The 14,516-nt window shown below is 50.3% G+C and overlaps 1 protein-coding gene across 6 annotated transcripts in view; it reads left to right on the top strand.

The window, feature by feature from the left end:
• Positions 1-14,516, top strand: part of LOC132396894 (lysine-specific demethylase 6B-like) — a 245,230-nt gene that overhangs the window by 193,725 nt on the left and 36,989 nt on the right. The gene's annotated exons all lie outside the window — the stretch shown is intronic.

Raw genomic sequence — 14,516 nt, 5'->3', positions numbered from 1 at the left:
TGTCCAGGTCATGGAGACACACTGGCGTCCAAACCCTACGATAGGTTGTTGTCCTCTTGGAGGAAACCGGATACCCAGGTTAATAATTTCCAATGCAATGAGAAAGTGTGTTTGGTGATTCAACGTTGTATTTGCGTGAGCTGATGTTTGGAAAACAACCTGTCCTTAAAATATGAACATTCATTCATTTAGCATCCAAACCGATCGCTTTCCATAGAAGTAGCACATCTAATAGGCAAGGTTCCCTGAAGTAACTGATATTAGATGCTTTGTGCTTTGGGGGTACTGGGGCCAAAGGAGTGGCAGAGTGGGGCACTGTGAATCTTCATAACTACAGCTATTGCTCTGGACTCTGCTCCCCTCGCCCCTCCCTACTCTCCAGCTCACAGCGACTGGCCATGTGTCCTGAGCGGATGCTCCTCACACCAGTCGCACATCTCTGACTGGCCAGTCACCCCACATCCGTCTCCTTCGCCCAGGAGCAGAGGCCTCACTGTATCCTCCCCACCCCCAGTACCATGGCTCCCCTCCAGCACAGTTCCCCTCCGCCCAGCAAACACGCACTCCTCGTGGGTCCCCCATTGAGTTTGGAAGAGTCGGGCTCATTGTAGATGTGTGAATGTGCCGAAATATCGTAAATGTTTCAATCACCCAGACTCGCCAGTAGTTGTTCATGACTTTGGTAAATATATATCACCTGAAAACACATCTCAGTGCATGCGAGCACAGGAGAGAGGGGAGAGGGAAATGGAGGGAGAGGTGGGGGAGGGGCAGAAGCATTGAAAATACCTCCTGACTCTGTGCCAAGCAATCGGTTGTTTCCCTTTAAACAGTTAAATCACTTGGTTGTCACTTTGGCCGAGCGAGCTCTCCCGGTCAAAAATACCTTGAGTGGGATTTAACTTGTATTCCAAGAGTCAGTAGTCGAGGCCATCACCACTTCATCCCCAGTGGAGATGTGACTTAGGTAACCAGTGTAGGGTACATTATGAGGGAACCAATGTTAGGTTTTGTGCCTTCAAAACATGAAAGTATTTCAAAGGAAGATATGGGAGTCCAGGAAGGTGGGTCGAACTTTGTGTTTAAGAGAGGTTGTTTTGTGGCAGCAGTATAGTACAAGGCATAAATATGCTACAAAAAATTAGTTCAGGAGAGGCAGAGTGGGGTAGTGTTCATGTCCACTCAGAAAGCTGATGGTGGAAGGGAAGAAGCTGTTTTGAGAATGTGCCTTCAGGCTCCTGTACCCCCCCCCCCCCCCCCCACCGATGGCAGCAGTGAGAAGGGGACACGGGGGTCTGTAATGATGGATGCCGCCTTTTTGAGGCACCACCTACTGAAAGTGTCCTGGCATGGAGGGTTGTTCCCGTGAAGGAACAGGCTGAGTGTGTAACCCTCGGGCAGCCTCCTGTCACCCTGTTCACTGGCGCCTCCGCAACAACCCGTCAGAATACTCTCCACCAAGAGCAGGGTAGGGTTGAGGTGATGGACTTGCCCGTGTCTATGGATGGGGCTGGTCAGGGGTGGGGGGAGTCACCAGTGCTCCTGTTTCAAAATCACGTGGGACATCAGCTCTCGCACAGTCTGAATAGGTGTAGAGCTTCATAGTCACAGAGAACAGAAACAGGCCATTCGGCCCAACTCTTCCATTCCAGCCAATATATGCCCACCTGAACTAGTTGCACTTGTCTGCATTTGGTCCGTAACATTTCCTGTCTTGGGGCACATGGTAACGTAGTGATGTAATTACAGCTCAGGGGCATCAGAGTTCAACTCCGAAGCTGTCTATAAGAAGTTTGTACATCCTTCCTGTGAGCCCGTGGGTTTCCTCCCGCAGTCCAAAGGGTAATATTAGGCCAGGGTTAAATAGGTGTCTCGCTGGGCTGCAGGAGGCTGTTCCGTGGATTATCTGTAAACTGGCAGCTTGTTCCATATGCCTCCCCCCACCCTCCATGTGAAAAAGTTACCCCTCAGATCCCTTTTCAAATCTTCCCTCTCCCACCTTTAAACCTATGCCTTCTGGTTTTAGACCCCGAGCCTGGGAAAAGGACTGTGATCTTTTAAGATGTCAATAGGTTGAAAGACTACAGAGAAAATTTACAGGGATGTTGTCAGGACTGGAAGTCCTGAGTTATAAGGAAGTATGAATAGGTTAGAACTTCATTTCTTGGAACTTAGAAGATTGAGGGGAGATTTGATGGAGGTGTACAAATTATGAGGGGTATAAATAGGGTAAATGCAAGCAGGCTTTTTCCACTGAGGTTGGGTGGATCTATAACTGGAAGTCATCTGTTACGGGTGAAAGGTGAAAAGTTTAAGGGGAACTCAGAGGGTGGTGAGTGTGTGGAAAGAGTTGCCAGCGCAAATGGTGCATGCGTGCGTGATTTCGTCGTTTAGAAGTTTGGATAGGTACACGGATGGTAAGGGTATGGTCTTGGTGCATGTCAATGGGAGAAGGCAGGTTAAGTGGTTTGTCACGGACTAGATGGGCTGAAGGGCCTGCTTCTATGACCATTCCCCTCATCTTTACCCTCATGCCTTTATAAACATTTTTACAGCCATTGCAGACAGGAAGTGAAGTACGTAGATTATAGATCAGGTGCCAAGTTTGACAGCTGTGGAGAATGAAATTTAGTCTCAACAACTGATGCATTTTGGAAATGCAGAAGACATAATCTTTTTCCCAGGGAGAGCCTACTGCAAACGAGAGGGCGTAGATCAGAGGTGAGAGGTTTAAGAGGGATGTCAGTAGGGTCGGATTGGGTGAAGAGCACGTTTCCATGCTGTGTGACCCTCAGCCTCTGATGCTCCGGGACAAACACTTGCAGCTCATCCAGTCTCGTGTTTCCTCAGTACACAACTCCTCCAGTCCAGGGTAACACCCCTTGTGAATGCAGACGCTAGAATCAAGAACAGTAAGCCTAATGGCTGGAGGAACTCGGCAGGTCAGGCAGCATCTGTGGAGGGAATTAGACAGTCGGTGTTTCAGGGCAAGACTTTTCTTCTGTTCTACACCCTTTCTGTCTCAATCCTGTGTCGAACAGCCTCAATGCAGAAACTCTGGCTTTGGGATTTTGGCTTCCAGCACTTTCTCTTTGTTGGAAATGCATTGGGAATGATATCTCCTGAATTACCAAGGAAACCCTGAAAAGCGTTTATTTATTTATTGAAATACACCATGACACAGGCCCTTCTGGCCCTCTAAGTGTACTGCCCAGCAACCCCCCCCCCCCCCCCCCCGATTTAACCCCAGCCTAACCACAGGACAATTTACAATGACCAACTAACCAACCAGGCAGTACGTCTTTGGACTGTGGGAGGAAACCCACGCGGTCAAGGGGAGAATGTACAAACTCTCTACATGCAATGGCAGGAATTGAACCTGGGTCACCAGCACAGTAAAGCATTGTGCTAATCACGACACTACCGTGCCTGCCATTGGGAAGACAGCTCCCAACTTATGGAGGGCTAGTGTTCCTGGAAAGCATTGTGTGAATTATAAAGGCCAGGGCAAAAATCCAAACAGGAATGTCATCATGGTGTATTCTTGTGCACAGACATAGGGGGTGCTTGTACGACATTATGGTGCAGTGAGGTCACTCCCGAGCTCGGGCGCTCTGTGTGTGTGTGTGTGTGCATGATCTTCATGCGGCTTAGTGGGGTTCCCCAGCTGCTCCCGTTTTCCTTCCCTCGTCTCAGAGCTGAACGGAGAGTTCAGGGAGCGTACTGCCAGGGGGTGGTGGTAAAAGGCATTTGTGGGGTGAATGGTCCATTCCTTGTAGCATATTCCAGAGGGTTTTTCCAGAGAGAAGGGTCAGGAAGTAGGGAGGGAGCATGAACGGAGTGGTCAGTGCCAAGAAATGGGATCAGTGTAGGTGGGTCAGCATGGGTGTGATGGGATGAATGGCCTGCACTTGTGCCTGTAACTGGCAGAAGCACAGTGACTTTCAGGGTCTTAACCTGATGCAGCAGCGTCACGACAGCCTTTATCTCCCCACCCATTGTTTGATTTCACTAAAGCTTTCGGAAGCTTCTCCCCCACCCCACTCCCCACCCCTTATTCCCTGCTCTGCGGTTTTCCGTTCTGTCAGCAGAGTTTTGAGCGCGTGTGGGTCTGTGTGACGCGGCCGCAGGTTTCCGACCCTGTGAGACTGTGTGTAATTGTTCCAGAGCGAGCAGGAACCAGTTCCTGAGTGTTCATCGTTCGGACTTCCTGTCCGAGGCACGGTTCCTTCCGTTCCAGGCTGAAGAGAGCCCCTGGTTCCTGCCAGATGTACCAAGCACAGACACTCCAGCCACTGAAGCCTGATACCTCCTTTATCTCATTTCCGGAGCAGGGCAACATTTTAATGTTTACTCTGTTCTAAGTTTGAACCTTTGTGTCGTGATCCTTGACAGAACAGCTGGCAAACCCATTAAACCCACGAGCATCAGCCTCTTGTTGTGTGTTAATAATTCAGCTTCCTCCTCCACTGTGACCTCCTCTCTCCTAGCATCCTGTATTAACTGTCTGTAACCTCGCTGACGTTAATCCAGCTCCCTCACACCGTCCCTCAGTGACCCCTCTCCCTAGTGCACTGTGTCACCGATTGTATCCCCACTGACGTTGATCCAGTTCCCTCACACTGTCCCTCAGTGACCCCTCTCCCCCAAGGCCCTGTGTCACTGATTGTATCCCCACTGACACTAATCCAGCTCACTGTCCCTCAGTGACCCCACTCCCCCAACGCCCTGTGTCCCTGACTGTAACCCCACTGACGTTAATCCAGGTCCCACACCATCCCTCAGTGATCCCTGTCCCCCAACACCGTGTCACTCTGTAACCCCACTGACGTTAATCCAACTCCCTCACACCGTCCCTCAGTGACCCCTCTCCCCATGCCCTGTGTCCCTGACTGTAACCCCACTGACGTTAATCCAGGTCCCTCACACCACCCCTCAGTGACCCCTCTCCCTAGTGCACTGTGTCCCTGACTGTAACCCCACTGACGTTAATCCAGGTCCCTCACACAGTCCCTCAGTGACCCCTCTCCCCCAACACCGTGTCACTGTCTGTATCCCCACTGACACTAATCCAGCTCACTGTCCCTCAGTGACCCCTCTCCCCCAACACTGTGTCACCGATTGTATCCCCACTGACACTAATCCAGCTCACTGTCCCTCAGTGACCCCTCTCCCCCAACGCCCTGTGTCCCTGACTGTAACCCCACTGACGTTAATCCAGGTCCCTCACACTGTCCCTCAGTGACCCCTCTCCCCCAACACCCTGTGTCCCTGACTGTAACCCCACTGACGTTAATCCAACTCCCTCACACCGTCCCTCAGTGACCCCTCTCCCCATGCCCTGTGTCCCTGACTGTAACCCCACTGACGTTAATCCAACTCCCTCACACCATCCCTCAGTGACCCCTCTCCCCCAACGCCCTGTGTCACTGACTGTATCCCCACTGATGTTAATCCAGGTCCCACACCATCCCTCAGTGACCCCTCTCCCCCAACACCGTGTCACTCTGTAACCCCCCTGACGTTAATCCAGCTCCCTCACACCGTCCCTCAGTGACCCCTCTCCCCAACACCGTGTCACCGATTGTATCCCCACTGACACTAATCCAGCTCCCTCAACTGTCCCTCAGTGACCCCTCTCCCTAGTGCACTGTGTCACCGATTGTATCCCCACTGACGTTGATCCAGTTCCCTCACACTGTCCCTCAGTGACCCCTCTCCCCCAAGGCCCTGTGTCACTGATTGTATCCCCACTGACACTAATCCAGCTCACTGTCCCTCAGTGACCCCACTCCCCCAACGCCCTGTGTCCCTGACTGTAACCCCACTGACGTTAATCCAGGTCCCACACCATCCCTCAGTGATCCCTGTCCCCCAACACCGTGTCACTCTGTAACCCCACTGACGTTAATCCAACTCCCTCACACCGTCCCTCAGTGACCCCTCTCCCCATGCCCTGTGTCCCTGACTGTAACCCCACTGACGTTAATCCAGGTCCCTCACACCATCCCTCAGTGACCCCTCTCCCTAGTGCACTGTGTCCCTGACTGTAACCCCACTGACGTTAATCCAGGTCCCTCACACTGTCCCTCAGTGACCCCTCTCCCCCAACACCGTGTCACTGTCTGTATCCCCACTGACACTAATCCAGCTCACTGTCCCTCATTGACCCCTCTCCCCCAACGCCCTGTGTCCCTGACTGTAACCCCACTGACGTTAATCCAACTCCCTCACACCATCCCTCAGTGACCCCTCTCCCCCAACGCCCTGTGTCCCTGACTGTAACCCCACTGACGTTAATCCAGTTCCCTCACACCATCCCTCAGTGACCCCTCTCCCCCAACGCCCTGTGTCACTGACTGTATCCCCACTGATGTTAATCCAGGTCCCACACCATCCCTCAGTGACTCCTCTCCCCCAACACCGTGTCACTCTGTAACCCCCCTGACGTTAATCCAGCTCACTCACACTGTCCCTCAGTGACCCCTCTCCCCCAACACCGTGTCACTGTCTGTAACCCCCCTGATGTTAATCCAGCTCCCTCAGTGTTCCTCAGTGACCCCTCTCCCCCAACACCGTGTCACTCTGTAACCCCCCTGACGTTAATCCAGCTCACTCACACTGTCCCTCAGTGATCCCTCTCCCCCAACACCGTCACTGTCTGTAACCCCCCTGATGTTAATCCAGCTCACTGTCCCTCAGTGATCCCTGTCCCCCAACACCGTGTCACTCTGTAACCCCACTGACGTTAATCCAACTCCCTCACACCGTCCCTCAGTGACCCCTCTCCCCCAACACCGTGTCACTGACTGTATCCCCACTGACACTAATACAGCTCCCTCACACAGTCCCTCAGTGACCCCTCTCCCCCAACACTGTGTCACTGATTGTATCCCCACTGACACTAATACAGCTCCCTCACACAGTCCCTCAGTGACCCCTCTCCCCCAACACTGTGTCACTGATTGTATCCCCACTGGCACTAATACAGCTCCCTCACACAATCCCTCTGTGTCTCCTCTCCCTCAGCACCCTGTGTCCCTGACTGTATCCCCCCGACGTTAATCCAGCTCCCTCACACTGTCCCTCAGTGACCCCTCTCCCTAGTGCACTGTGTCACCGATTGTATCCCCACTGACACTAATCCAGCTCACTGTCCCTCAGTGACCCCTCTCCCCCAACGCCCTGTGTCACTGTCTGTATCCCCACTGACGTTAATCCAGGTCCCACACCGTCCCTCAGTGACCCCTCTCCCCCAACGCCCTGTGTCCCTGACTGTAACCCCACTGACGTTAATCCAGGTCCCTCACCATCCCTCAGTGATCCCTGTCCCCCAACACCGTGTCACTCTGTAACCCCCCTGACGTTAATCCAACTCCCTCACACCGTCCCTCAGTGACCCCTCTCCCCCAACACCGTGCCACTCTGTAACCCCACTGACGTTAATCCAGGTCCCACACTGTCCCTCAGTGACCCCTCTCCCCCAACGCCCTGTGTCCCTGACTGTAACCCCACTGACGTTAATCCAGGTCCCACACCATCCCTCAGTGACCCCTCTCCCCATGCCCTGTGTCACGGACTGTATCCCCACTGACGTTAATCCAGCTCCCTCACACCGTCCCTCAGTGACCCCTCTCCCTAGTGCACTGTGTCACCGATTGTATCCCCACTGACACTAATCCAGCTCACTGTCCCTCAGTGACCCCTCTCCCCCAACGCCCTGTGTCCCTGACTGTAACCCCACTGACGTTAATCCAGGTCCCTCACACTGTCCCTCAGTGACCCCTCTCCCCCAACACCGTGTCACTGTCTGTATCCCCACTGACACTAATCCAGCTCACTGTCCCTCATTGACCCCTCTCCCCCAACGCCCTGTGTCCCTGACTATAACCCCACTGACGTTAATCCAGCTCCCTCACTGTCCCTCAGTGACCCCTCTCCCCCAACACCGTGTCACTCTGTAACCCCACTGACGTTAATCCAGCTCACCGTCCCTCAGTGATCCCTGTCCCCCAACACCGTGTCACTGTCTGTAACCCCCCTGATATTAATCCAGTTCCCTCACACTGTCCCTCAGTGACCCCTCTCCCTAGTGCCCTGTGTCACCGATTGTATCCCCACTGACACTAATCCAGCTCACTGTCCCTCAATGACCCCACTCCCCCAACGCCCTGTGTCCCTGACTGTAACCCCACTGACGTTAATCCAGGTCCCACACCATCCCTCAGTGATCCCTGTCCCCCAACACCGTGTCACTCTGTAACCCCCCTGAAGTTAATCCAGCTCCCCACACTGTCCCTCCGTGACCCCTCTCCCCAACACCGTGTCACTGACTATCCCCACTGACGTTAATCCAGCTCTCTTACATCACCCCTTAGTGACCCCTCTCCCCCAGCCCTGTGTCACTGACTGTAACCCCCCCAATGTCAATCCAGTTCTTTCACAGTGTTTTTCAGTGACCCCTCTCCCCAACATCCTTTGTCACTGTCTGTAACTCCTTGTACACCAAAGAAGATGCTTGGTGCCGCTCTGGCAGGCCACTGAATTGTGAAGTACAGGCAGTGTTGCAATCAGCTCGCTGTTGCAATGCGGAACAATGTTGTAATCGGGGTATGGTGTTGTAATTGGGCCACCGTGTTGCATTGAACTTTCTGATGGGTAACTCGGGAATAAGTTAATTCTGTACCTCTCATTACCCTCGGGCTGAATGGGAAACTTCCCCACAGCTAACACTTGAGGCAAGGCCAGGACTCTCTCCCTCCAGTCTAATTTTTTATTAACCTCACGAATTGGCCACTTACAGTCATCCCTGACTAACCCTGATTCAAGGGGCTGTGTATGTATATGTCTGTGTCAGTGGTGTAGTTGTATGGCACCTGGACTTCGGAGTAAGCGGTCCTGGGTTCTGATCTGGCTGACTCCTTGCACACTTTCCAACCAAGCAACTCAGCCTTGTGGAAAAACTGATAAAACGCTAAAACGACAAAGTTGCCGCCCAATGCACCAGACAAGGTGCGGGGAGGAACTAGTATGTAACTGGAGTCACATGCTTGGAAAGTGTGGTGGGAGATTTTCCTCACCTCTGCCCCACTCCCCTCCCACCAGGCCTCAGTGAACCAGTATTTTCATCTAGGAGGCCTATGGCAAAGGCTCTTCTGTCCTCATCATGGCAACCATCGGGCACAGTGAGTGAATGGCCGAATTCTGCTCCTGTGTCTCACCACAAGACCATAAGCTGTAGGAGCTGAATTTGGCCATTTGGCCCATCAAGTTGCACTGCCTTTTCATCATGGCTGATCCAATTTTCATTTCAGCCCCAATCTCCTGCCTTTGCCCTGTATCCCTTCATGCCCTGACCAATCAAGAATCTATCAACTTCTGCCTTAAATATACAAAAAGGCTTGGCCTCCACAGCTGCCTGTGGCAAAAACATTCCACAGATTTGTTCTCTCGCTAAAGAAATTCCTCCTCATCCCCGTTCCAAAAGAACGCCCCTCTATTCTGAGGCTGCGTCCTCTGGTCTCCTCCAACATTCTCTCCCCATCCACTGTCTCTAGGCCTTTCACAATTTGATAGGTGTCAATGAGGTCACCCCTCATTCTTCTGAATTCTAGTGAATACAGAGGTCCAGAGCCATCAAAGACTCTTCATATGACAATCTGTTCAATCCTAGAACCATTTTCGTGAACATCCTTTGAACCTGCTCCAGTTACAGCACATCCTTCATTAGGTAAGGGGCCCAGACTGCCCACAATACTCCAAGTGAGACCTCACCAGTGCTTTATAAAGTCTCAACATTACATCCTTGCTTCCTTGTTCTAGACCTCTCGAAAAGAATGTAACATTCTATTTGCCTTCCTCAACACAGGCACAACCTACAAGTTAACCTTTTGGAAATCCTGCACAAGGACTTCCAAGTCCCTTTGCACCTCAGTTTTTTTGTATTTTCACTCCATTTAGAAAATAGTCTACCCTTTCATTTCTTCTACAAAGTGAATGACCACACACTTCCCAGCACTGTCGTCTATCTGCCCATTTGCCCATTCTCCTGATCTGTCTGTCCTTCTGTAGCCTCTCCAATTCCGCAAACTACCTGCCCCTCCACGTGTCTTCATATCGTCTCCAAACTTCGCAACAAAGCCATTAATTTCATCATCCAAACCACTGACATATAACGTTAAAAGCTTTGGTCCTAATACAGACCCCTGTGGAACACCACTGGTCACCGGCAGCCGACCAGGAAAGGCTCCCTTTATTCCCACTCTTTGCCTCCTGCCAGTCAGCCACTGCTTTATCCATGCTAGAATCTTTCCTGTAACACTTGTAGCTTGTTAAGCAGCCTCATGTGTAACACCTTGTCAAAGGCCTTCTGAAAATCCAAGTACACAACATCAGTCAATTCTCCTTTGTCTATCCTGCTTGTTATTTCTTCCAAAAATTCCAAAAGATTTGTCAAGCAAGATTTTGCTTTGAGGAAACCATGCTGACTACAGCCTATTTCATCACGTGTCTCCAAGTACTCTGACACCTCATCCTTAATAACCGACTCCAACATCTTCCCAACCACTGAGGTCAGACGAACTGGCCTCCTTTCCTTTCTGCAGCCTCTCTCCCTTCTCGAAGAGTGGAGTGACATTTGCAATTTTCCAGTCTTCCAGAACATTCCTGGATCTAGTGATTCTTGAAAGATCATTACTAAAGCCTCAACAATCTCTTCAGCCACCTCTTTCAGAACCCTGAGGTGTACACCATCTGGTCCAGGTGACTAATCTACCTTCAGAACTTTCAGTTTCCCAAGTATCTTATCTCTAGTAATGGCAACTTCATACACTTCATGACCCCTGATACCTGAAACTTCCAACATACCGTTCGTGAAGACTGACACAAAATACTTATTCAGTTAGTCCACCATTTCCTTGTCCCCCACCCTACCTCTCCAGCACCGTTTTCCAGTGGTCCAATATCTACTCTTGCCTCTCTTTTATACTTTATGTATCTAAAGAAACTTTTGGTATCCTCTTTGTTGTTATTGGCTAGCTTACTTCATATTCCATTTTTACCTGCTTAATGACTTTTTAGTTGTCATCTGTTTGTTTTTAAAAGCTTCCCAATCCTCTAACTTCACAGTTTTTTTTTTGATCTCTTACATGCCTTTTCTCTGGTTTTTATGTTGGTTTTGATTTCTCTTATTAGCCACGGTTGTGTCGTCTTTCCTTTAGAATACCTCTTCTTTGAGATGTATACATCCCGTGCCTTCCGAATTGTTTCCAGAAATTCCAGCCATAGCTGCTCTGCCATCATCCCTGCCAGTGTTCTTTTCCAATCAATTCTGGCCAACTCATGTCTCATGCCTCTGCAATTCCCTTTATTCCATTATAATACTAATACATGTGACTTTAGCTTCTCTTTCTCAAATTTCAGGGTGAATTTGATCAAATTTGACCACTTTTACCTTAAGCTCTCTAATCAATTCTGTTGCACAACATCCAATCCAGAATAGCTGATCCTCTAGTGGGCTCAACCATGAGATGCTCTAAAATGCATCTTGTAAGCACTCCAGAAATTCCCCTTCCTGGAATCCAGCACCAACCTGATTTCCCCAACTACCTGCATATGATCTTACCTTCTACAGGTTACCCTCATCCCAGCCTATCCAGAAATCCTGCCTATCTATCTCTCATAACAAAACCCCCATCCCGGGAAATATCCACTGCACGCCCTCCCCAGACTAGTGCCTGGTGTGGGGGCTCCAGTGCACAGGATCACAAGAGACTGCAAAGGGTTGTAAACTCAGTGAGTTCCGTCATGGCCACGGCTCTCCTCACCGTCGAGGACATCTTCGAAGGTGTTGCCTCAAGACAGCAGTGTCCATCGCTAGGGACCTCCATCACCCAGGACGTGCCCTCTTCTCGTTACGACCATCAGGAAGGAGGTACAGGAGGCTGAAGGCAACAACTGAGCAACAGCTTCTTCCCTGCCACCATCAGATTTCTGAACGGTCTGTGAACACCACCTCACTGTTTGGATCTCTTTTTGTGCTACTTGTTTGCTTTCATACTTGCTATTGTAATTTTTTATGGATTGCAATGCACTACTGTGTAAAACAACATCTGTCAGTGATAATAACCAGGTTTAATATCACTGGTGTCTGTCGTAAGATTTGTAGTTATGCAACAGCAGTGCATTGCAATACATGATAATAACTGTAAATTACGACAAGTATATATTATATATAATGTTAACTAAGTTGTGCAAAAAGAGGGGAAGAAGTAGTGAGGTAGTGTCCATGGGTTCAATGTCCATACCAAAATCTGACAGCTGAAGCTGTTCCTGAATCATGAGAGTGTGCCTTCAGGTTCCTGTACCTCCTCCCCGATGGTAGCGTTAGCGTGAGAATCCAGTCTGACTTCTTTCACCGGCCTATGAAATTGTGCTAGAGCCTTTGGGAACCCTTGGATTTTACAGGGCAACCCCTCTCCTCACTACACCAGTTGCCTGAATGAGTCCCCTGAAGTACATCGCTTGTTCCACTCGGTGCATTTATTCTGTTCATGAGAGACACCTGCTTTACACAGTGCCCACGTATCAGGTACACTGTACACCTCCTTATTGCAAGTATCTAATCAGCCAATCATGTGGCAGCAACTCAATGCACAAAAGCATGCAGACATGATCAAGAGGTTCAGACCAAACATCAGAATGGGGATAAAATATGATATGATTGACTTTGACCAGGGAATGATTGTTGGTTCCTGATGGGGTGGTTTGAGTATCTCAGAAACTGCTGATCTCCTGGGATTTCATGCCCAAAAACATCCAGTTCTGTGGGTGAGAACACCTTGTTAATGAGAGAGGTCAGAGGAGAATGGCCAGACGGTTCAAGCTGACAGGAAGGTGGCAGTAACTCGGGTAACCAGGTGTTATAACAGTGGTGTGCAGAAGGGCATCTCTGAACACACAACAAATGGAGCCTTGAAATGGACAGGCTACAGCAGCAGAAGCCCACAAACATACACCCAGTGGCCACTTTATTAGGTACAGAAGGTACAAGATAAAGTGGCCACTGACAGTAAGTATACTGAAGAGCCTAGATCAGGGGTTTCCAACTCCGGGCTCATGGACCTTTTGGTTAATGATAGGGGTCCACGGCACAAAAAAGGTTTGGGCATGCCTGTTCTACCTGGAGCGTGAGGGTTCTAAACCTCCTGTCCAATGGTAGTAATGAGAAGAGGGCATGTCCCGGAGTGTGAGGGTTCTTGATGTTGGGCTGCTGTCTTTTCGGTCGTACAAGATGGACGGTGGGAATCTTCCACTCCACTCCACTCCACTCCACAGCCCAGCCATCCCTGAGGGATTGTTGGGGCTGGCATTTGTCAGAGGTTGAGGGGGGTATTTACAGGAACCTGAGGGAGAGCAACTTCTTCAACCAGAGGGTGGTCCATATTTAGAAGAGACTAAGGCAGGTACAATAACGATGTTTAGAAGATATTTGGACAGGTATATGAGTAGGAAAGGTTGCAAGGGTTCCCAACCTGGGGTTTACGCGCCCCTCGATGACGGTGTAGGACCATAGCTTTAAAAAGATTAGGAATCTCTGGGACGTTAGAGGGTTATGGGCCCAGTGCTGGCAGCTGGGAGCAGCTTAGATGAGAAACCCAGCTGGTCTGTTTCTGCGCTCCATGACACCAGTGAACCAATGGGAAATAAGAAACCAAAGCAGGAGTAGGCCATTCAGCCCATCTTCATCTGTACCAGCTCAGTGAGTCCTGTGAGTGATCTTTGACCTCACTACTGATTTCCATTTCCCTTAATACCTGAAAATACATTCAAAAAATTCCACATGTGAGGCTACTCAATCAGTTCATCTCCAGAGGGGAGGGAGTTCTGAGGGTTCACTGCTCCTTGAGTGAGGAATCGCTGTCAGGTTGACCAGACCATGACTCCTGGTCTAGAACAGTCCAGCCTGGGGGAGCATCATCTCCAGCTTAGGTGGAAATGACGATATCCCCAGTCTCAGGTTGACCAGACCATGACTCCTGGTCTAGAACAGTCCAGCCTGGGGGAGCATCCTCTCCAGCTTAGGTGGGCATCTTGGTCGGCAAGGGAGAGTTAGTCCTTGTTTCCATGCCGTCTGACTGCTAAGCCACAGGCTGGAGGGGAAACCAAGGTCTGACTTGAGCAGAGTGAGTCGCGATGATGTGTGGAAGGCCAGTAACAAACTTTACAGTGGGAATCTAGAGTCAGAAGCACTGAGACACCCTTTGACCCAGCCAGACCACGGAGCGCCCACTCACTCTAACCCTACCCCTGTCTCATAACCCGAGCCCAATGTGTATAATCACATGGATGTAGTGGCGTGAGTCAGATCAGGTACAAGAGGACCTGCTGTGCTGTGCCATTCAGTAACTGTAACATAACCAAGCAGTGCTGGCAAATAGAACAGATGTTTACAGCATCAGTGATCGCAACAAATGCCACACAACAGTCACTAAATTAGTCAGCTTTTGAATAATGAA

Source organism: Hypanus sabinus, chromosome 7 (assembly GCF_030144855.1).
Source record: "Hypanus sabinus isolate sHypSab1 chromosome 7, sHypSab1.hap1, whole genome shotgun sequence".
Classification (NCBI taxonomy): Eukaryota; Metazoa; Chordata; class Chondrichthyes; order Myliobatiformes; family Dasyatidae; genus Hypanus; species Hypanus sabinus.
This window is presented reverse-complemented; position numbering and strand designations above follow the sequence as displayed.